Below are 21,607 nucleotides of genomic sequence, written 5' to 3'. Positions count from 1 at the left end.
ATTGAGATCATTGAAATACAAAACTCTCTCCGGAGGCAGAATATACCGTAGGTGGCTTCTCGGAATGAATAGTGTCACCATAGAGTTAAACAACAAACATTTTAAGAGCGAGTGAGGTAGAAAGGATTGCGCTGCAGTTGCAAATAGATGTGTGACATTTATAACCCATACTATTGATTTTCGTCTTACTCTATCTGAAGTGCAGGCATGTATTCCGCGCACACATCATCCCCTTATGTGCGGAGACTACAAAACCTGCCGCCAGGTGAATCAGGCTGCAAATTGCTTCTAAACATGTTTATCGGAACCGCAACACGCTAATCTCCGGAATCTGCGAGTGACAACTTCCAGTCGCCCCAAGGATGAACGTAATATTTACCGCTATTATTGCCAGAAGAGAGAATCACCACCAAGCTTAAGTAAATGCCTTTATCATGATGTCATTTAATAAATATAAAGACTGATTAGTAGATGTTTAAAAAAATGTTTTATTTTATATAAAAATGACCCAAAAATATATTTTCTAATTTATACTTCTCAAAATTGACCTTTGCCTTTCACTCTTCAGGCAGCAATGGGTTTTCTGTGACTGCCAAATAAAAGTTCAATTTTTCTTCTCCGTACTACAGCAGAGCCATCCAGTATTCGGCTCCAGTGATGCATGGGTCAGTTCACAAGAAAGTAGTCTGAAAATTTTAACGACTTTTTGAACGAGTTCAGAATTGCTTTCAAAAGAAAGTCTAAGCTGTTAAAAAATCCCTCAAACATTCGTGACTGGAAATGGTTAAGGAGGGGCACTATCTGCACAGAGTTTGTATGTTCTCCCGTGTCTGCGTAGGTTTCCTCCAGGAATTCCGGTTTCCTCCCACATCCCAAACATATACAGATATGTGAATTGGCTTTCCCCTAAAATGGCTCTAGACTACAATACATACACTACATGATACAAACAGACATATGACTATGGTAGGGATTAGATTGTGAGCCCCTCTGAGGGACAGTTAAGTGGCAGGATAATATACTCTGTATAAACTTGCGGAAGATGTCGGCGCTATATAAATACTAAATAATAATAAAATAATAATTCTGGCTTTGGTGCAAATTAAATGCAAGTTGCATACCTCCTGGAAATGGGTCAATGAAAAATGCCAAAAAGTACATCTGAACGCCCAAAACACTTTGTTCAGCCGGTATTCAGTCAAGTCTGAATCTTTGCAACCCCATGGAACATGCCAGGCCCCTCTATCCTCTACTCGTAATGAGCACACATGTCGTACAGTAATTTCGCATCAAAAGCGGCAATTACGATGCAAAATCGTAATGTGAAATTTCAGGAAAAATCGTAATTGATTTTGTCTGTGATTGTAATCAGGAACCGTAATTTCACATTTTGACATAAAATCAGGCCGATTTTAGCGGTTAATAGCAAAGTCCTCATACATGCGGTTATCACCAATTGCTACATGTGTTCAGGAGAACAATTGGGTATAAGTCAATCTTTTTTTCCAAATAGACATGTAGTTATAGAGAAAACTGAACTGATTTTAATAATGCTAAGGAAAAGTTTTTCAAACTCAGAAAAATTACAATTTAAAAAAACATTTTTCATTTGAATTTTTTTTTTTAATTTTTTAGAAATCCATATTTATATAGGATGCTTGAATCATCAGCAAAGACAAGACATCATATTTAATCATTTGTTTACAACCCATAATCATGGTGAGGAAACCGGTCCGCTGCACCATAACATTTTCTTCCCTAGCATTTACTTCTTTAGGAGCTTGTGACTAACAATGAAGAAGGGAGCACTAACCCCACTACCAAAGAAAAGGGTCATTACTGCTAATAGCCGCCACTTGTTTTCAATAAAAAAGGCAAGTTTTTTTCTGCCCCCCCCCTCTTCATAGTGCGCCCCACGGTGCAGAGCGGACATGGAGAACCTGTGAACTGCCTGACCGAACATGATGACCACTCCGGAGACCTCCTTTACATTTTTTAAATCATTTTTCTTAACAACTTCAAGGCCTTTTTTAATTTTTTTGTTTTTGACTTGTGACACTAGCATGCATGAGGGCTTTGCAATTATTCGCTAACGTCGAGAATACTTACAAGAAGATTGTCAGGCTAGTTTGGTCAATAACTATAGGTCAGGCTGTATGCCCATCAGGCTGACTGACCTATAGCCCAGCCTCGTAACATCTGCACAAACTCCTACCTAAGACATAACTACAGTAACCCTGAAGGTAGATGTAGCATACAGACTGACAGATGGTATTCACCAAACAAACCAGTAGTTATTTTAGAGATGGCCCGAATGGTTTGCCGGCGAACGGTTCCTAGCGAACTTCCTGGGGTTCGCGATTGCAGAGAACCGCGAACTTTTCCGGAAGTTTGGTTCGCCCCCATAATGCACCATTAAGGTCAACTTTGACCCCCTACATCACAGTCAGCGGGCACAATGTAGCCAATCAGGCTACACTCCCCCTGGAACCACTCCCCCCCTTATATAAGACAGGCACCGCCAGCCATTACACTCACTCTTGTGCCTGCACTAATTAGAGAAGGGACAGCTGCTGTAGATTCTCTCATAGGGAAAGATTAGTTAGGCTCTTGTAGGCTTGTTAGCTTTATCCTTGCTGATTTCTTATTGCTAAAATAGCACCCCACAACAGCTCTTTTAAGAGCTAATCTTGTTCTTGTGATCTATTTTTTTTTTCTGTGTCCCACTGACACTTGTGTTGCATAGACAGCCTTGCTAATTCATACTGTGTGTGTGCCACTGCCAGGCAGGCCCAGCACATTCAGTGACTACCTGTGTGTGTGACAGGTGTACATTGTCATACCCAGTACTGCATATACCTACCTGCTGTGTTCAGTGCACCCACCTCATCACTGCATATACCTACCTGTTGTGTTCAGTGCACCCACCTCATCACTGCATATACCTACCTGTTGTGTTCAGTGAACCCACCTCATCACTGCATATACCTACCTGTTGTGTTCAGTGAACCCGCCTCATCACTGCATATACCTATCTGTTGTGTTCAGTGAACCCACCTCATCACTGTATATACCTACCTGTTGTGTTCAGTGCACCCACCTCATCACTGCATATACCTACCTGTTATGTTCAGTGCACCCACCTCATCACTGCATATACCTACCTGTTGTGTTCAGTGAACCCGCCTCATCACTGCATATACCTATCTGTTGTGTTCAGTGCACCCACCTCATCACTGCATATACCTACCTGTTATGTTCAGTGCACCCACCTCATCACTGCATATACCTACCTGTTGTGTTCAGTTGGGAGCTGAGCGCCATGCGTTCCTGTGACATCAGAGAGCCGCCGAGACCCAGAGGCTTGCGCTTCAGTGTGGGTCTCGGCGTTCCGCAGTCATGAGCTGCCACAGGATCTTACAAAGATTTTACTGAAAAAAATCTCAGAAATTACACAAAATTATGAATGGAATTCACAAAATCAATTAAATTTACAAATGGTACTTGTGCATGGGTGTAATTATGAAAATGTATGCACAATTTTATGTAATGGTAATGAGCCAACTACGCTCATCACTATCCTCTACTGCATCTCAAAGCTTGTCCAAGCTCATGTTTGCTGCTTCCATGATACTTTCTAGTCATCTAATTCTCTGCTGTCCACCTCTTTTTGCTCTTGATCTTTCCCAGCAATGATCTTTCTCATATGTCCAAAGTATTTCGGTTTCAGCTTCAGCCTTGCCCTTTCCAATGAACACTCAGGGCTAATTTCTTTAAGGATTGACTGACTGGATCTTGTTGCTGTCCAAGGTACTCTCAAGAGTCTTCTCTTGCACCACAGTATGAAGGCATCAATTTTTCAGTACTCAGCCTTCCTTATGGTCCAACCCTCACAACCATACATTACTACTGGAAAAACCCTGGCTCTTACTACAAGAATCTTCATCGCCAAATGTACAAGTTGGTCATTGCTTTCCTTCCAAGGAGTTAATGTCTTAATTTAATGGCTGCATTGAGCTTTGAGCCCAAGAACACAAAGTCTGATACTGCTTCCATTTCTTCCCCCTCTATATGCCAGAAATGGACGGGTCCTGATGTTATGAACTTTTGTACTCTCTTCTTTAACCTTCATACAACTGAAATGGTGTTTATCGATTAAAAGTGTAATTGGATAGGTTTTAAAATCTTAGTGGGAGCAGACAGAACAGTAACCACAAGAGATTAAGGGCAAGTCAGGCTCATCCATACTACAAGGGAGATTTACACCCTCACCCTGGGAGCAATTTAGCCTAGAAACCACTCTGATTGGAAGCTTAGCTTCCAATGCGCACTCTGCATGGTGAGTATAGGCTGACTCAAGTATAAGAACCCAATCTTATACTTTAATCAGCCTATACTCACCATTGGCATGCTGATCCCCATCATGTTCCTCCAATGACTCAGTATCTTCTTCCATCACCCTCAGCAGATTTGCTTCTCCCTCGGAGCCAGGGTCATGCAGCATCGTCAACATCTGGTGGCAAACTATTTTTTTTTTCTATTGAATTCAATACAATAACCTGTATTGAATTCAATATTAAACAAATAAACTAAGCACAAAAGAAAATGCTTGAACATTATTTGAAATTAATTAAACCACATTTTGCAAAGAAATCCTGGGGAGATTTAACGCCAGGGAGGTTAAAGACCATATAGTATTTCACTTCTAATCAAACAGTACAAATGTTGTGGTTCCATCAATGCTTGATAGATTTCTGCTGAAATCTACTAAGGTTGATTAGGCATGTGATGTTGAAATTAATCACAGACTGCTTGATTTCCGATTGGTGAGAGATCAATTGGCTTTCCACATCAGGACCATACTTGACCTGAGCATGACTAGCGTAGCGTAAGTCTTTGAATAGCTGTGATTTGGATAAAAATTGATTAACCATGTGGAATGTGTTACTGTTTTCCATGTGACAGGCCAGTTAAAGAAAGGACCACTCTTCCTTTTGAACAAGTACAATGGGCCAAGCGGAATGAACCTATCCACAGCTAGAGCCTGGCTGATGACAGAAATGCCTGGAGAAGAACTTTGACTAAAAGTAATGGAAAGCCATAGCACTAGAGATGCAAGTAAGTTCGAGTTAGGATAACTTGACTGACTCTCTGTCCTTCTCACATGCATCAGAAGCAGCAGACCATGAAAGGAAATCTCCTTTTAAGCAACACAGATATAAATAATAAATCGACTTTGGAGATATCCCTTCCTACTGACTGGGGTTGAACTCCAGGTCTATCAACTTGTTATACTTTACTTGGTGCATAATTCTGTGCATGTTCCATGGTGTAATCTTTACTGCAGTTTGGGCTTGATATATACACACAGTTGTGGCATGGTTGTATTTACAAGGGGAATCCAACGCCTAAGGGGGTTATTTTAGGACAGCTTCTGTTGCAGGATACCACTGTATCCTCATCAGCCTGAAAATAGCACTTTTCATAGTGCTAGAGCCTTTGTCTACTTTGACTTTCTGTAATATCCTAGCTTGTTCTCCAACGTCATTCTAACCTTTGGCTGGATTCTCAGACTCTGCTTGTCTACCTCCTGTCCTGACCTGGACTTGTCAATCAACCATACTTGTCTGCTGTCTGTCCCCACTTTGGCTTGCTATTTGACTACATTACCTCCAGACACTGTTCTGCAACTGTATCCATTCTCCACCTTGTAGAACAACCTGTTTTCTTCTGTCACAGGAGGTGCAATCCTGGGGGCTGTGACTTGATGGCTAATGGCAAATTAGTCCATCCTGGTGGCAAAGTAGTACACCATCCACCAGGGTTGGTGCCTCATCATTTATTGAGGAATACTCTGGTCAAGACCTCCCCATGTCCACACCTACTGCTAGTGCCATGACCAACGTAGTTCAGTAACACAGTTTCTCAGTAAAGTTTGATAATTTGTCCCACCCCATACAACTGTTCCTTAAGTCTGGCAAGTGTAACCCATTCTTTCCCCCAAACATGGCAATATTTGTGGATAAATATCCAACAAAATTTGTAGCATGATGAAGCAATTTGACAAGGCTGGTTATAACTTTTAGCATCTTCTATCAGCCACCTACGATGAAGATCAGATACAGACTACATTTCAGCTTTGCATCATTGCCTGAATATGGGGAATACAGCAACGTAATTTCCTTGGAATTAAGTAAAACTATTCTAATGGCTATAGCAAAACATCTAAACCAACTTCTTTTCAGAACATCATGATTAACACTTGGCTAATGTGTGCATATGTGGAGACATCACATCCTTAATAAATAGTTGAAAATTGGACAAATGTAGGAATAAAAGGCTAAGGTCCATTGAAGAGCAAGCAGGGGTTGCTGTCAAAATTGTGCTTTGTTCCTTTTGCCCGATTACCAATATGCAGATTCCTGTATAGCAGCAGTGTAATTGCTTTTATTTACAGAAATGAAACTGTTCAGCTATCAATAAAGACTGGTCAAAATCCAATAGCCTAATCCTGCTTGTAACTTTCAATTAGACCCTGCAATTGTTGTCTAAGAGCAACACAGACATATCTATGCTATGTTCTCTGGCACAAATCTATGTCTTGCAAAGCTATTAAGAAAGCAGGCACAGTCTCAGGAAAGCCAATGCTGTATTGTTTGTTAAAGCGGACCTGAACTCAGAAGAACTTCCCCTCTGCTCCTAAAGGATACGTCCAGGCAGTTTAAAAAAAATCAAAATCCACTTACTTGGGGCTTCCTCCAGCCCCTGGCAGCCAACCTCTGCCCTTGCCGCAGCTCCAATGGCTCCCGGTGTCCTTCGCTGCAGAAGCCGGCCTCGTCCAGGACGGCTTCCATGTCGGCTTCTAGTGCGCTCCACCGCGCGTGTTGCGTTGTCTGGCCGACGTCATCGTGACTCTACTGCGCAGGCACAGTAGTTCTGCGCCTGTGCAGTATAGTCGAGATGACGTCGTCCAGAGCACGTGACCCGTATGGTGGAGCGCACAGGAAGCCGACCTGGCTAGGACACTGGGAGCCACCGGAGCTGCGGCGAGGGCATAGGATTAACATTCTGTGTGATTAGTCACACATGAGGGGGAATTAGGATAAACACTCTAAATACATACAGGGTGCATTTCTCTAGGTTTTACTTCTGTTCTGTGCAAGAGTTCAGGCCCACTTTAACCTCCCTGGCGGTAACCCCGAGTCAGGCTCGGGGTTGGAAATCTACAGCTCAGAACGGTAACACCGAGTTAGACTCGTGATGACTGTCGAAGTCTATGCAGAGTATAGCGCACAGCGAGCATTTCAACTTACCTCTCCGGGGATCCAGACGCCGGCAGCCATTCTTCTTCCTGTCCTCTGAGGTTCTGCATCAGCCCTGGTGAGATCACTGCCTGTTGTCATGATGACAGACGGCCATCTCACTGCAGGGTTTCAGCACCACCTGCAGTAAGGAGGGAGAACTGCAGCACTGGATCCCAGGGAGTTAAGTGCTGGGCTGCTGCAGGCTTTCTGACGGCAATATTGTTTTGCAGTTTTAGAGTCTAAAAGCAAGCAAAAAAAAAAAAACGAAAAGCTGCACCACTATTAGACCCTAAAATCTGGAAATAATCATACCGCCAGGGAGTTTCAAGAACAGACTGATGCCTTGTTGCTTTGACCTGAATTAACAGTAGCTATTGACTAGAGGCAATTTCAGTAAGCAGGCTATTAAATAAAAGGCTCTTTTCATATGAAAATTACCTGCAAATAAATGTATTTTCCCCCAAGCAAATCAAATAGTTTCTGGAATCTAGATGTCACGATAAACTTGGCTGCCCCGGTTTTGCAATGTTTCTCTATTGAAAGCCAGTGATTACTCAGCAACAGGCAAAGCAGTCTTTATATGCAAGTGTATGGAAAAGTGTCATAAACAGAACAAGGTTGCAGCTGTCTGGTTTGAAAACCTAACAGTTTGTAAAATTGTGGTAGAAATACTGTACATCAGGTTCTTTGAACTGGAGTAAACTAGGACAAAAAAAAAAAAGAACTCAAAGCGAGGCATTGTCTACAATCAAGCAAAGAGTATTGCTACTGGTACCCAGCCAGATCTTTCTGTACTATTCCTAGAACCTGGGTCTTAGCAGCTGTGATTAGAGGAGTTTGACTACTAAGATTAGAGAACACTGAAGAATACAAGGGAACCTGCACATATGGACTAGATTTTAAGAATAGGGTCAACTGTATAAGGTACTTGTAACGATCAGTTTAAAGTGAACCTCCAGACTAAAAATCTACTCAGCAGCACTAAAAAGGCTTGGTGTTTCTTTAACCGTTTCACGGCATCAGAACTTTGTTTTTCTTACCCAAACATCATTTTTAGCTGAACAGAAGAAAACTGCCTGGGCATTTTTCCCCTGATGCTGTGCAAAGCATGATGGGATTTCTGATGATGTTGTTCTCGTTGCCTAGCAACTGGGAGGGGTGATCAGGAAACAGGACAGTTGGAACTGTGTCTCATGCTCCTTGTCACCGCCTTTCAACCAAAAAGATGGCTGCCATCATGAAATCACAAACTTTTGCCTGTTCTTTTAAAACAGGGTGGGTAAGAGATTATATTAGTGGTAGTAGAAAAACAAAGAAGAGGGAGCGCTCCGTAGTGCATTAACGATATTTTATTCCTCAGACACGCAATGTGTTCAAAACACTTACTAAAAAACAATGAAGCATAAGCATATCATGGGCTGCAAGCCCTAAAAGACAACCATGGGTGGTAACCTGCTCCTCCTCTGTGGCCTGCAGTGTATGGACATCCCAGCTGTTGGTGGACAATAGGTGCCTTCCCTATGGTGCCTGTGTGCAGTATCTCACGACGCGTTTCGGCGCATCCACGCCTTTATCAAGACTTGCAGCCCATGATATGCTTATGCTTCATTGTTTTTTAGTAAGTGTTTTTAACACATTGGGCTTGATTCACAAAGCGGTGCTAACCTACTTAGCACGTCTAAATTCTTTAGACGCGCTAACCAGGGTGCTAAGTAGGTTAGCACCGGATTTCTCATTCAGATCGTGCGCTAACTTTGCGCGCGCAAAGTTTTATGCGCGCGCAAAGTTTTATGCGCGCTAAGTCTTATAGGCTATAATTGGCACTTCGCGCGGTGCGCCCTGTGCTCTGTGCAGTACGTGCATAAAGTTTTACGCGCATAAAGTTTTGCACGCATAAAGTTTTATGCGCGAAAAGCTTGTTTAGACGTGCTAAGGGGGTTTTCACAGGCATGCTAACAGTTAGCACCGCTTTGTGAATCAAGCCCATTGTGTGTCTGAGGAATAAAATAACGTTAATGCACTACGGAGCGCTCCCTCTTTTTTGTTTTTCTACTACCACAGTTACTCCTTAAGCCGGGATCCAGGAGCTGCTAGTAATTGCATTATTTACCCTTCAAGCTTTGTGTGATTAACGCAAGATTGCACATCATTGTTTAAGAGATTATATTACCTGTCTATTTTAATTAACACTAGCTGATTGCCCGGCGTTGCCCGGGTATGTATTTGGCTGGTGTTGGCTCCGCATACTTTTTCTAACCCTAACACACAATTACTCAATGACCAAGTTTGTGAGCTTTGCGGTCTTTGGTATCAATAATTTGCATTGAAATAAAATAAATCTGATTGGATGTGGCTCCACCCCTTTTCTGCATTTGAACCTCAGTCACCCAATGACCAACTGTCCCAGGTTTGAGGCCTGTGCCATTAACAGTGCAAGAATGGTAGCAATTAAATATTCCCCTTGAAAAGCAATAGGTGAAGTATGATTCACTTTTGTAGGCTCCACCCACTTTTCTGAACATTAATCCCAGTCACCCAGTGACCAACTGTGCAAAGTTTAAAAACCCTGCCATTAACAGTGTACGAATGGCTGCAGTGTACATTTTCCCAGTGAAATTTGTATTTGTCTCCACCCACTGTAGACCCGGTGTTGCCTGTGTAAGTATTTGACTGGTGTTGGCTCCGCCCACTTGTTCTAACCCTAACGCTCAAACATTAAATTACCAAGTTTGTGAGCTTTGGGGTCCTTGGCATCAATAATTTGTATATTCCAATAGAAATTAAACAAATCAAATTGGCTGTTTGTGGCTTCACCCCCTCTCCAGCATTTGAACCCCAGTCACCCAATGACCAAATGTAGCAGGTTTGAGGTATCTGCTATTAACAGTGTAAACATGGCAGCAATTTAAATATTCCACTTGAAAATCAACAGATGAATTTTGATTGGCTATTATGGGCTCCACCCACTTCCCTGAATATTAATCTCAGTCGCCCAGTGACCATCTGGGCAAAGTTTGGGAACCCTGCCATAAACAGTGTAAGAAGGGCTGCGGTTTAAATTTTCCCAGTGAAATCTGTTTTTGGCTCTGCCCACTTTTTGTAACCTGGACACACAGTCACTCAATGAGCAAGTTTGTGAGCTTTGGGGTCCTTGGCATCAAGAATTTGTATTTTCCCATGAAATGAAACAAATTTGATTCACTGTTTGTGGCTCTGTCCCCTTTTCTGAATTTCAACCCCAGTGACCCAATTACCAACTGTACCAGGTTTGAGGCTTGTGCCATTAACAGTGCAAGAATGGCAGCAATTTTAATATTCTGCTTGAAAAGTGACATGTGATTTTTGATTGGCATTGTTAGGCTCCACCCACTTTTCTGAATATTAATCCCAGTCTCCCAGTAACCAGCTGTGCAAAGCTTGAGAACCCTGCCATTAACCGTGAAGAAAGGCTGCAGTTTACATTTTCCTAGGGAAATCTGTTTTTAACTTCACACACTTTTTGTAACCTTGACACACAGTCACTCAATGATCAAGTTTGTAAACTTTTGGGTTCCTGGCATCAAAATTGTGCTAATGGAATCAGTTTATCCAGCAAAGAAATCTGGCTGTTTTTGGCTCTGCCCCTTTACTGAATTTGAACCCCAGACACTTAACGACCGACTGTAGCAGGTTTGAGCCTCTGCCATTAACAGTGTAAGAATGGCTGCAGTTTCAATATCCCCCTTGAAAATCAATAGGTGAATTTGGATTGGCTCTTGTAAGCTCCACCTACTTTTCCGAATATTAATCCTAGTCACCCAGTGACCAACTGTGTCAAATTTGAGAACCCTGCTATTAACAGTGTAAGAATAGCTGCAGTTTATATTTTCCCATGTAAAAAGTTAGTTGTTTTTGGCTCTGCCCACTATTTCTAACCTTGATAGACAGTCACTCAATGACCAAGTTTATGAGCTGTGGGGTCTTTGGCATCAATAAGTTGCATTTTACCATTGAAATTAAACAAATCTGATTTGCTGTTTTTGGCCGCCCCCTTCAGAATTTAAACCCCAGTCTCCCAGTGACTGACTGTACCAGATTTAAGGCCTCTGTCATTAAGAGTGCATGAATGGCAGCAATGTAAATATTCCCCTTGAAAATAAACAGGTGAATTTTTATTGGCTGCTGTAGGCTCCACCCACTTTCCTGAATATTAGTCCCAGTCACCCAGTGGCAAACTGTGTCATGTTTGAGAACCCTGCCAATAACAGAAAGGCTGAAATCAATCTAACAAAATCTGATTGGCTGTTTGTGTCTCCACCCTTTTAGTGAATGTGGACCCCAGTCACCCAATGACTGATTGTATCAGGTTTGAGGCCTCTGCCATTAACAGTGTAAGAATGGTAGCAATGTCAATATTCCCCTTGAAAATCAAGGGGCCAATTGAGTAAAGTTTAGGAACCTTGCCATGTAAAAAATGTAGTTGTTGGCACCGCCCACTTTTTCTAACCTTGAAATACAGTCAAATTATCAAGTTTATCAGCTTTGGGGTCCTTGGTATGAATACTTTGTATATTCCCATTGAAAAATAAACAAATCTGGCTGTTTGTGGCTTCACCCCCTTTCTGAATTTGAACCCCAGTCATCCAGTGACCAACTGTACCAGGTTTGAGGCATCTGCTATTAACAGTATAAGAGAATGGTAGCAGCTTAAATATTCCCTTTGAAAATAAAAAGGTGAATTATTATTGGCTGTTGTAGGCTCCTCCCACCTTCCAAAATCTTAATCTCATTTACCCAGTGACCAACTGTGCAAAGTTTGAGAACCCTGCCATTAACGGTGTAAGAATGGCTGCAGTTTATATTTTCCCAGTAAAAGTTGTTTTTGGCTCCGCCCACTTTTTGTAACCTTGATACACAGTCACTCAATGGCCAAGTGTGTGAGCTTTCAGGTTCCTGGCATCAAAAATGTGTGAATGGAAGCATTTTATCCACCAAGGAAATCTGATTGGCTGTATGTGGCCCCTTTAGTGAATTTGGACCCCAGTCACCCAAAGACCGACTGTAGCAAGTTTGAAGCCTCTGCCATTAACAGTGTAAGAATAGCAGCAGTTTAAATATTCCCCTACTCCACCCACTTTCTTGAATCTTAATTGCATCCACCCAGTGACCCACTATGTCAAGTTTGAGACCCCCTGCGATTAACAGTCTAAGAATGGCTGCAGTTTACATTTTCCCATTTAAAATGAATGGTTGAAATTTGGTTGTTTTATGCTTCACCCAATTTACTGGATTTGTACCCTCAGTTACCAAGTGACCAACTGTGCCAAATGTTGGGACTCTGGCTTAATTACTGTGAGAATGGCAGCCTTTTCCATTTTTTCCATTTACATGAACGGGTGAAATGTGATTTGCTGTTTGTAGCTCCGCCCACATGTGCAGGGGAGACCCAAGACCCCCAGAACCTATCATCCCAGGTAGTAAGGGATCTGTGTACCAAGTTTCGTTCAAATCGGTCAAGCCGTTTTCGAGTGATCGCGGCACATACACACACACACACACACACACACACACACACACACACACACACACTTCCGATTTTATATATATAGAAGATAACTAATGACAGTATGTTCGTTTAGGCTGAAGTTCCCCTTTAATTTAAATTTGGAATTTAAAAACACCTAACACTAACTGGTTGAGTTCCAAAAAACAACCTTCAGTTATAGGGTACTTTATATAGTTGCGTGGGCACTTACAGGGGAGGGTTCAAGTGAGAATGGGCGTCAGGAAATGCAAAGAAAATTTTGGTATAGGCAAACTAAATTACCAATATTTTACAGATAGCGTTACCACCATGGTGCCCATCAGATACTTCCCTCTCCTCCCCTTCCATTGTCTGCCTCAGCCTGGGCATTGTTGTATCTGAGGGTGCCGTCTACCTGGACTAATACTCTCTTGACAAGTAATGCTTATATTTATATATACAGCAAAGTACCATTATCCAGAAACTCAGGCAACTGCAAGGGATGCCCGAGGTGGATAACGGGGACCGTGTTTTGGAGGGTTTGCAGGGCATAAAATACTTACCGAGCCTCCAGCGCTATCTTCTACCCATCCTGCAGCTCCTAGCACACAAGTGTCGAACTCCAGGCCTGGAGGGCCAGATCCATGCCAGTGTTTAGGATGGACTGAGAAAGAAAGGAATGTGTTCTACCTGATGGACCACACCTTTCCTGGATTCCCACCCATCAATTAATTTGAGCTGTATCAAAACTGTGTGAGGACCTCGGCCCTCAAAGGACCGGTTTGCTGGTTTGGAGCATCATGTGACCCAACTCGGGTCAGGTGACGCACCGGGAGCCATACACGGAGGACACTGGAAAGCCTCTGGGAGCTGCAGGATAGGTAGAAGACGGCGTTGTAGGTTCGGTAAGTATTTTATGCTGCATGGGGTGGAGGTTTGTGCTTTTTCGGTACATTTATCTGGCTTCAGGCGATCCTTGCTGGTGCTGAATATTGGGGGTCTTGCCGTATTAGAGAGGTCATAACATGGTATAACACATTCTCAAAGTTTTGACACCCATCTGGCCTATTGTATCAGTAAAATAATCTATTTTTTGTTCTCCTTAACCAAACCAGCAATTATTCGTCATTATCCTGAAAACTTTGCAGCGCGATAAAGCAAAATGACGAGGCTTAATATAACTTTTTAACATCTTTTATCCGCCACCAAAGGTGGAGAGAGCAGATCCAGAGCACTCACTGCAGATATATATTTAAAAAAAATCTGGATATAGTTCAGCTTTGCATCATTACCTGAAAATGGGAGTTATCATTATCAGCCCAGTAATTTCCCCGGAATTAAGTAGAGCTTTTTTAATGGATGTAGTAAAACATATCTAAATTGTCTTCTTTTCAGAACATCGTGATTAACACTTGGCTAATTTGTGCAGGTGTGGAGAGATCACATCCTTCGGAAAGAGCTGAAAATTGGAGAAATGCAATGAATAAAAGGCTGAGGTCCCTTATAGGGCGAGCAGCAGAGAGTGCTGCCAAAATTGGGCCTTGTTCCTTCTGACTCATTACTGCTATGCAAATCCCCAGGCATGGCAGCAGTGTAATTGCTTTAATTTAAAGTGTATCTGCACTCACAGAAATGGAGCTGTACACCGTTCAGTATAGTCTGGATGAGATTCAACAGTCTGTTACATGATGTGAGCATTTTAATAAGATGGTCTGAAAATTGCTGCTGAGTGCAGACATTTCCTATAGGGTTTTTTTCTAACACCTAGTGGCTTTAGGGTGACCACTTGCTTTTAGTATCCATGCAGCCCATGAGGCGGGGTGAGGCAAGTTCCTCAGGCAGTGGAGTGGGGGATGGTGCCCACCTGGCTGGGGGAGTAGCAAGCAGGAAGGGGGAGCAGAGGGAACAGAGGGCGGTCATACCCCCCCTCCATCAGCTGGGTTTCCTCTATACGCTCTCCCCCTCCAGCTATCTTCACTAAATTTGAGTCAGCCAGCAGAGAGCAGAGAAGCAATTCCTCACCTACTTCCCTATTTCCGTTCCACCGTTTGCATCACTTCCTGCAATGCCACCCATTGAAGTACAGTGGGCGGCATTTCAGGAAGTGATGCAAGCGGTGGAACGCAAGTAAGGTACTAGGTGAGTGATTGCTTCCCCGCTGACTTAAATTTAGTAAAATTAGCTGGAGGGGGGAGGGGGGCATGGACGGGGGAGCCCCAGGTGAGGGGGGGGGGGTCTGACCATCCTCCCTACCTATGTGCCCGCTGCTCCCCCTTCCTAGCTGCTACCCCCTCCAGTCTACCTAATGGGAAGGGGGGGGGGGGGGGTGGCATCCTCACAAGTTTGCCTCAGGCTGCAAAAAAACTAGAACCAGCCCTGTATCCTTGTCCACCTTAACAGACCGTCTGCTCTTTCATTGTTTGCTTCAGAAAGAGACTTGTATTGACCCGAGGAAATGTCTCAGCCCACGAAATGCGTAGTTCATAGTCCCTTCCACTTGAGGGATGTGAAGTGATTCTCAAATCACAAGCACTTAAAGCACTGCTAGTGGGTCCCAGGCCATACACATGGACACTATATTGTTCAGCAGTGGTTAACAAAACAGTGAGAGAAAGGAAAGAAAAGGAACACAGCATAGTTATTTGTGTGCTTGGCACTGTACAAGCACATTTTTATCTCATCATGTCACATGTCACCTCGGTTGTCCTTTAAAGGAAACCTGAAGTGAGGAAAATTATTTCAAATAAACACATGATGTAGCTGCAAATGAATATTACATACTAACCTCACCATCAGTTCCTCTCAGAAACTCACCATTTTCTTATTACAGCGATCCCTTCCCGTTCTGACAAGATTTTGTCAGAACTGAAATATACCAGTTGCTGTCAGTTATATATCAGCAACCGTCAGTTACAACTGAATGTGCAAGGTAATGTCCATGTTTCCCTATGGCACAAGTGGGTGATATTACAGTTTAACAGTGTGCTGACCAGAAAGCGGTTATGGGGTAATGGCCATTTTTAAAATGGAGGACAGAGAATTCCCTTGATCAAAGTGGACAAATGGGACGCAGGAGAGGAGAAAAAGATTGAGGAGTAGACTACACAGGAGGCAAGTATGACCCATGTCTAGCTATTTTGATTTTTTATTTTCAGTTCAGGTTCTCTTTAAAGAAAACCTGAACTGAACATTAAAAGTCAAAATAAACATACACAAGTCATACTTACCTCCAGTGTAGTCTAGTGATGGGCGAACACCTGGATGTTCGGGTTCGGGAAAGTTCGCCGAACATGGCCGAGATGTTCGGCATGTTCGGGCCGAACCCCGAACTTCCCGAACATCCCTATTTTGGGGGCCCTATGGGGTCGCAGGCATAAGGGGGGAGCATGCCCCGATCGCGGGGGGGGGGGTCGGAAATTCCCCCCACCCCCTCCGCTAGCGCTCCCCCCTCTGCCCGCTTCCCCATTCAAAAGTTTCAAGAAGTACCTGTATAGCGGATGGCCTGGCAGTGGGCGGCACTGTGGAGTGAGGAGGAGGAGGAGTCCGGAGAGTGACGAGTTGAGGGAGGCCGGGCAGCGGGCGTGAGGTCAGAGAAAGGGCGGAACTTCCGCCCTTTCTCTGACCTCACGCCCGCTGCCCGGCCTCCCTCAACTCGTCACTCTCCGGACTCCTCCTCCTCCTCACTCCACAGTGCCGCCCACTGCCAGGCCATCCGCTATACAGGTACTTCTTGAAACTTTTGAATGGGGAAGCGGGCAGAGGGGGGAGCGCTAGCTGAGGGGGTGGGGGGAATTTCCGACCCCCCCCGCGATCGGGGCATGCTCCCCCCTTATGCCTGCGACCCCATAGGGGGGCCGTATTGCGGCCTGTTCGGCCGAACAGGGCCCTGTTCGCCCGAACAGGGGCCCTGTTCGGCCCTGTTCGGGGGCATACAGAAGTTCGGGGCGAACCCGAACTTAAAAGGCCGAACACCATGAGGTGTTCGGCCGAACTCGAACATCACCCGAACAGGGTGATGTTCTGCAGAACCCGAACAGTGGCGAACACTGTTCGCCCAACACTAGTGTAGTCTACTCCTCAATCTAGTTTTCCTCTCCTGCATCCTGTTTGTCCACTGTGATCAATGGAATTCTCCGTCCTCCATTTTGAAAATGGCCATTACCTCATAACAGCTTCCTGGTCAGCACACTGTTAAACTGTAACATCGCCCACTTGAGCCATAGGGAAACATGGACACATCAGTTCTCCTCTCAGCTGTAACTGACAGCAACTGACTATAACTGACAGCAACTGATATATTTCAGTTCAGACAAAATGTTGTCAGAACTGGAAGGGATTATTGTCAGAAGAAAATGGTGAGCTTCTGAGAGGAACTGATGGCAAGGTAACTATGTAATGTTCATTTGAAGTTACCTCATGTGTTTATTTGAAATAATTTTACTCAGTACAGGTTCTCTTTAAGCTGTAAGCAAGAGCAATATCGTAATGTGTTTTAAGAAAGCCTTATACTGTGTTATTACTATATATTTAAGTATATAGAGACACCTTGCTGCTTTGACCTGAATTAAAAACTTAGGTATTGACCGGATGTCATTTTATTGAACAGGCCAACAAATAGAAGGATCTTTTCATATGAAAATTACCTGCATATAAATGTAATTTCCCCCCAGACAAATTCAATAGTCGCTGGCATCTAGATGTCACGATAAACTTGGCCGCGCAGGTCTTGCTGCGTTTGTCTATAGAAAGTCAGTGATTACCCGGACACAGCCAAAGCAGTCTTTGTGCGCAAGAAAAATGGCGTGAAAAAGTGTGACACAGAAAAAAAAAAAAAACAGTCACTGCAATCTGGCTTGCAATCCCAACTGTTTAAAGGGGAACTGAAGAGAGAGGTATATGGAGGCGGTCATGTTTATTTCCTTTTAATCAATACCAGTTGCCCGGCAGCCAGGGCCGGCCCGCTCATGAGGCGGGGTGAAATATTTGCCTCAGGCGGCAAATCTGGGGGGGCGGCACCCGCCTCTCCATGGACGCTGGGGCCGCCCGCCGAGCTGGAGGGGTAGCGGGCAGAAAGAGGGTATTGGGCCTAGCGGCGAGGATGGGGGTCGGACCCCCCCGCCCTCGCCTGGGTCCCCCGATCTGCGCTCCTCCTCCAGCGTAAAGTACCAGCCAGCGTGCATATGACGAAGAGGCAACGGGCGGGGGAATCACTCACCTCTTCCGCGTTCCATCGCGTGCTCCACTGACGTCACTTCCGGCAACGCCGCCCACTGTATTGTAAGTGGACGGCCTTGCAGGAAGTGACGTCAGTGGAGCGCACGATGGAACGCGGAAAAGGTGAGTGATTCCTCTGCCCGTTGCCTCTTCAACATATGCGCGCTGGCTGGTACTTTACGCTGGAGGAGGAGCGCAGATCGGGGGACCCAGGCGAGGGAGGTCCGACCCCCCTCCCCGCCGCTAGACCCAATACCCCCTTTCTGCCAGCTACCCCTCCAGCTCGGCACCCTCCCCCCCCCCACGGCTGGGGGGGGGGCGATTTTTTCTAATTTTGCCTCAGGCGGCAAAAAGTCTAGGGCCGGCCCTGCCGGCAGCCCTGCTGGTCTATTTCTCTGCAGTAGTATCTGATTAAAACCAGAAACAAGCATGCAGCTAGTCTTGTCAGATCAGACTTATAAGTCTGAACCACTGAAACACCTGGTCTGCTGCATGCTTGTTCAGGGGCTATGGCTAATAGTATTAGAGGCAGAGGATCAGCAGGGCTGCCAGGTAACTGGTATTGTCTAAAAGGAAATAAACATGACAGCCTCCATATACCTCTCTCTTCAGTTCCCCTTTAAAGGAGAACTGTAGTGAGAGGTATATGGAGGCTGCCATATTTATTTCCTTTTAAGCAATACCAGTTGCCTGGCAGCCCTGATGGTCTATTTGCCTAAAGAAGTGTCTGAATCACACCAGAAACCAGCATGCAGCTAATCTTGTCATATCTGTCTAAATTTGTCAGAAACACCGGATCTGCTGCATGCTTGTTCAGGGCCTATGGCTGAAAGTATTAGAGGCAGAGGATTAGCTGAATAGCCAGGCAACTGGTATTGCTTAAAAGGAAATAAATATGGCAGCCTCTATATCCCTCTCACTACAGTTCTCCTTTAAAAAAATCTGCAGGAAACATGTCAGAATCTTTGAAAGCCGAAGCTGCAGCAAAGTGAAATTAGACAAGAAAAGATAACTTCATAAAATGGTTACAAAATAGAGGCAGTAAAGGTTCATACACACCTACCAACTATCTGTCCAACTATCTGCCAAACTTGTCTGTTACGCCCCACACAACTTTTGTTGTGAAACAAGTTGAAACAACTAAAAAAAAAGTATTTTGCTATTGTCCAAACAGCTGATAAGACTAATAAGAAGTCAATCCAACAGTTGGATTGACTTCTTATCAGCTCTTTGATCAAAAGCAAAATACTTTTTTTTTTTAGTTGTTTCAACTTGTTTCACAACAAAAGCGGTTTGACAATTGTGCTGCATGAAAGACCGATGTTGAGCATGTGAATGGGGCTTAACAGACAAGTCTGGCAGATTGTTGGACAGATAGTTGGTAGGTGTGTATGAACCTTAAAGCAGATCCGAGATTCTGACATTATGATTATTTCTTCCTGTGATGCAATGAGGGCAGCCATGTTCTGTTTATCACATTACACACAGGCAAGCTGTTCTGCATCTCCAGCCCTCGGCCTGTGAAAACTTCACTCCCCTCTCCTCCTCCCTCCTCCCCTCTGCCTCTGAAATCTCTGGCTAGTAACACCTCCTCCTCCTCCTGCCCAGACTGAGCTCCCATAAGCCCTTGCTACTGTCTGAAAATGCCAAGGCACTCTGGAGAAGCTGTGGGCGAGGCTTGTTTAGTTTATAGGGAATTAGAGTATAAAAAAACCCAAAAAAGTATTTGGCTTGAGGAATCTATATATATATAAAATCGGATGTGTGTGTGTGTGTGTGCGTGTGCGTGCGTGTGTGTGTGTATGTGCCACGATCACGCGAAAACAACTTGACCGATTTGAACGAAACTTGGTACACAGATCCCTTACTACCTGGGATGATATGTTCTGGGGGTCTCGCGGCCCCCCTGCACACCTGGGCGGAGCTACAAACAGCAAATCAGATTCCACCCATTCAAGTCAATGGAAAAAATGTAAAAGGCTGCCATTCTCACAGTAATTGAGCCACAGTCCCCACACTTTGCACAGTTGGTCACTTGGTGACTGAAGTTACAAATCCAGGAAAAGTGGGCGGAGCACAAAACAGCCAATCAAATTTCAGCCGTTCATTTTAAATGGGAAAATGTAAACTGCAGCCATTCTTAGACTGTTAATCGCAGGGTTCTCAAACTTGCCACAGTTGGTCACTGGGTGAATGAGATTAAGATTCAAGAAAGTGGGTGGAGCCTACAACAGCCAATCAAAATTCATCTATTGATTTTCAAGGGGAATATTTAAGCTGCTGCTATTCTTACACTTTTAATGACAGAGGCTTCAAACTTGCTACAGTCGGTCATTGGATGACTGTGGGTGGGGCCACATACAGCCAATCAGATTTCCTTGGTGGATAAACTGCTTCCATTCACACATTTTTGATGCCTAGAACCTGACAGCTCACAAACTTGGTAATTGAGTGACTGTGTGTCAAGGTTACAAAAAGTGGGCGGAGCCAAAACAACTTTTACTGGGAAAATATAAACGGCAGCCATTCTTACACAGTTAATGGCAGGGTTCTCAAACTTTGCACAGTTGGTCATTGGGTCACAAAGTAAGATTTTGGAAGGTGGGTGGAGCCTACAACAGCCAATAAAAATTCCCCTTTTGATTTTCAAAGGGAATATTTCATCTGGTACCATTCTCTTATACTGGTAAAAGCAGATGCCTCAAACCTGGTACAGTTGGTCACTGGGTGACTAGGGTCCAAATTCAGGAAGGGGGCGGAGCCACAAACAGCCAGATTTGTTTATTTTTCAATGGGAATATACAAATTATTGATACCAAGGATCCCAAAGCTGATAAACTTGATAATTGAGTGACTGTATGTCAAGGTTAGAAAAAGTGGCCGGTGCCAACAACTTCATTTTTTACATTGCATGGTTCCCAAACTTTACACAATTGGCCACTGGGTGACTGGGATGAATATTCAGAAATGTGGGTGGAGCCTACAACAGCCCATCAAAATGTACCTATTAATTTTCAAGGGGAATATTCACATTGCTACCATTCTTACACTGTTAGTGGCAGAGGCCTCAAACCTGATACAGTCAGTCATTGGGTGACTGGGATCCAAATTCACTAAAGGGGTGGAGCCACAAACAGCCAATCAGATTTGTTAGATTGATTTCAGCCATTCTGTTATTGCCAGGGTTCTCAAGCATGACACAGTTGGCCACTGGGTGACTGTGACTAATATTCAGAAAAGTGGGTGGAGCCTACAGCAGCCAATCAAAATTCACCTTTTGATTTTCAAGGGGAATATTTACTTTGCTGCCATTCATGCACTCTTAATGGCAGAGGCCTAACATCTGCTACAGTCAGTTACTGGGAGACTAAAATTTTAATTCTGAAGGGAGCGGGCCAAAAACAGCCAATCAGATTTGTTTAATTTCAATGGTAAAATTCAACTTATTGATGCCAAAGACCCCAAAGCTCATAAACTTGGTCATTAAGTGACTGTATGTCAAAATTAGAAATAGTGGGCAGAGCCAAAAACAACTAACTTTTTACATGGGGAAATGTAAACTGCAGCTTTTCTTACACTGTTAATG

The 21,607-nt window shown here is 44.0% G+C and overlaps 1 protein-coding gene and 1 pseudogene across 10 annotated transcripts in view; both read right to left on the bottom strand.

The window, feature by feature from the left end:
- CTNNA2 (catenin alpha 2) overlaps positions 1-21,607 on the bottom strand; it is a 3,078,224-nt gene that overhangs the window by 1,857,183 nt on the left and 1,199,434 nt on the right. The gene's annotated exons all lie outside the window — the stretch shown is intronic.
- Positions 1,766-1,963, bottom strand: LOC137545388 (cytochrome c oxidase subunit 7C, mitochondrial pseudogene; annotated as a pseudogene).

This window comes from Hyperolius riggenbachi, chromosome 1 (genome assembly GCF_040937935.1).
Source record: "Hyperolius riggenbachi isolate aHypRig1 chromosome 1, aHypRig1.pri, whole genome shotgun sequence".
NCBI classification, from domain to species: domain Eukaryota; kingdom Metazoa; phylum Chordata; class Amphibia; order Anura; family Hyperoliidae; genus Hyperolius; species Hyperolius riggenbachi.
This window is presented reverse-complemented; position numbering and strand designations above follow the sequence as displayed.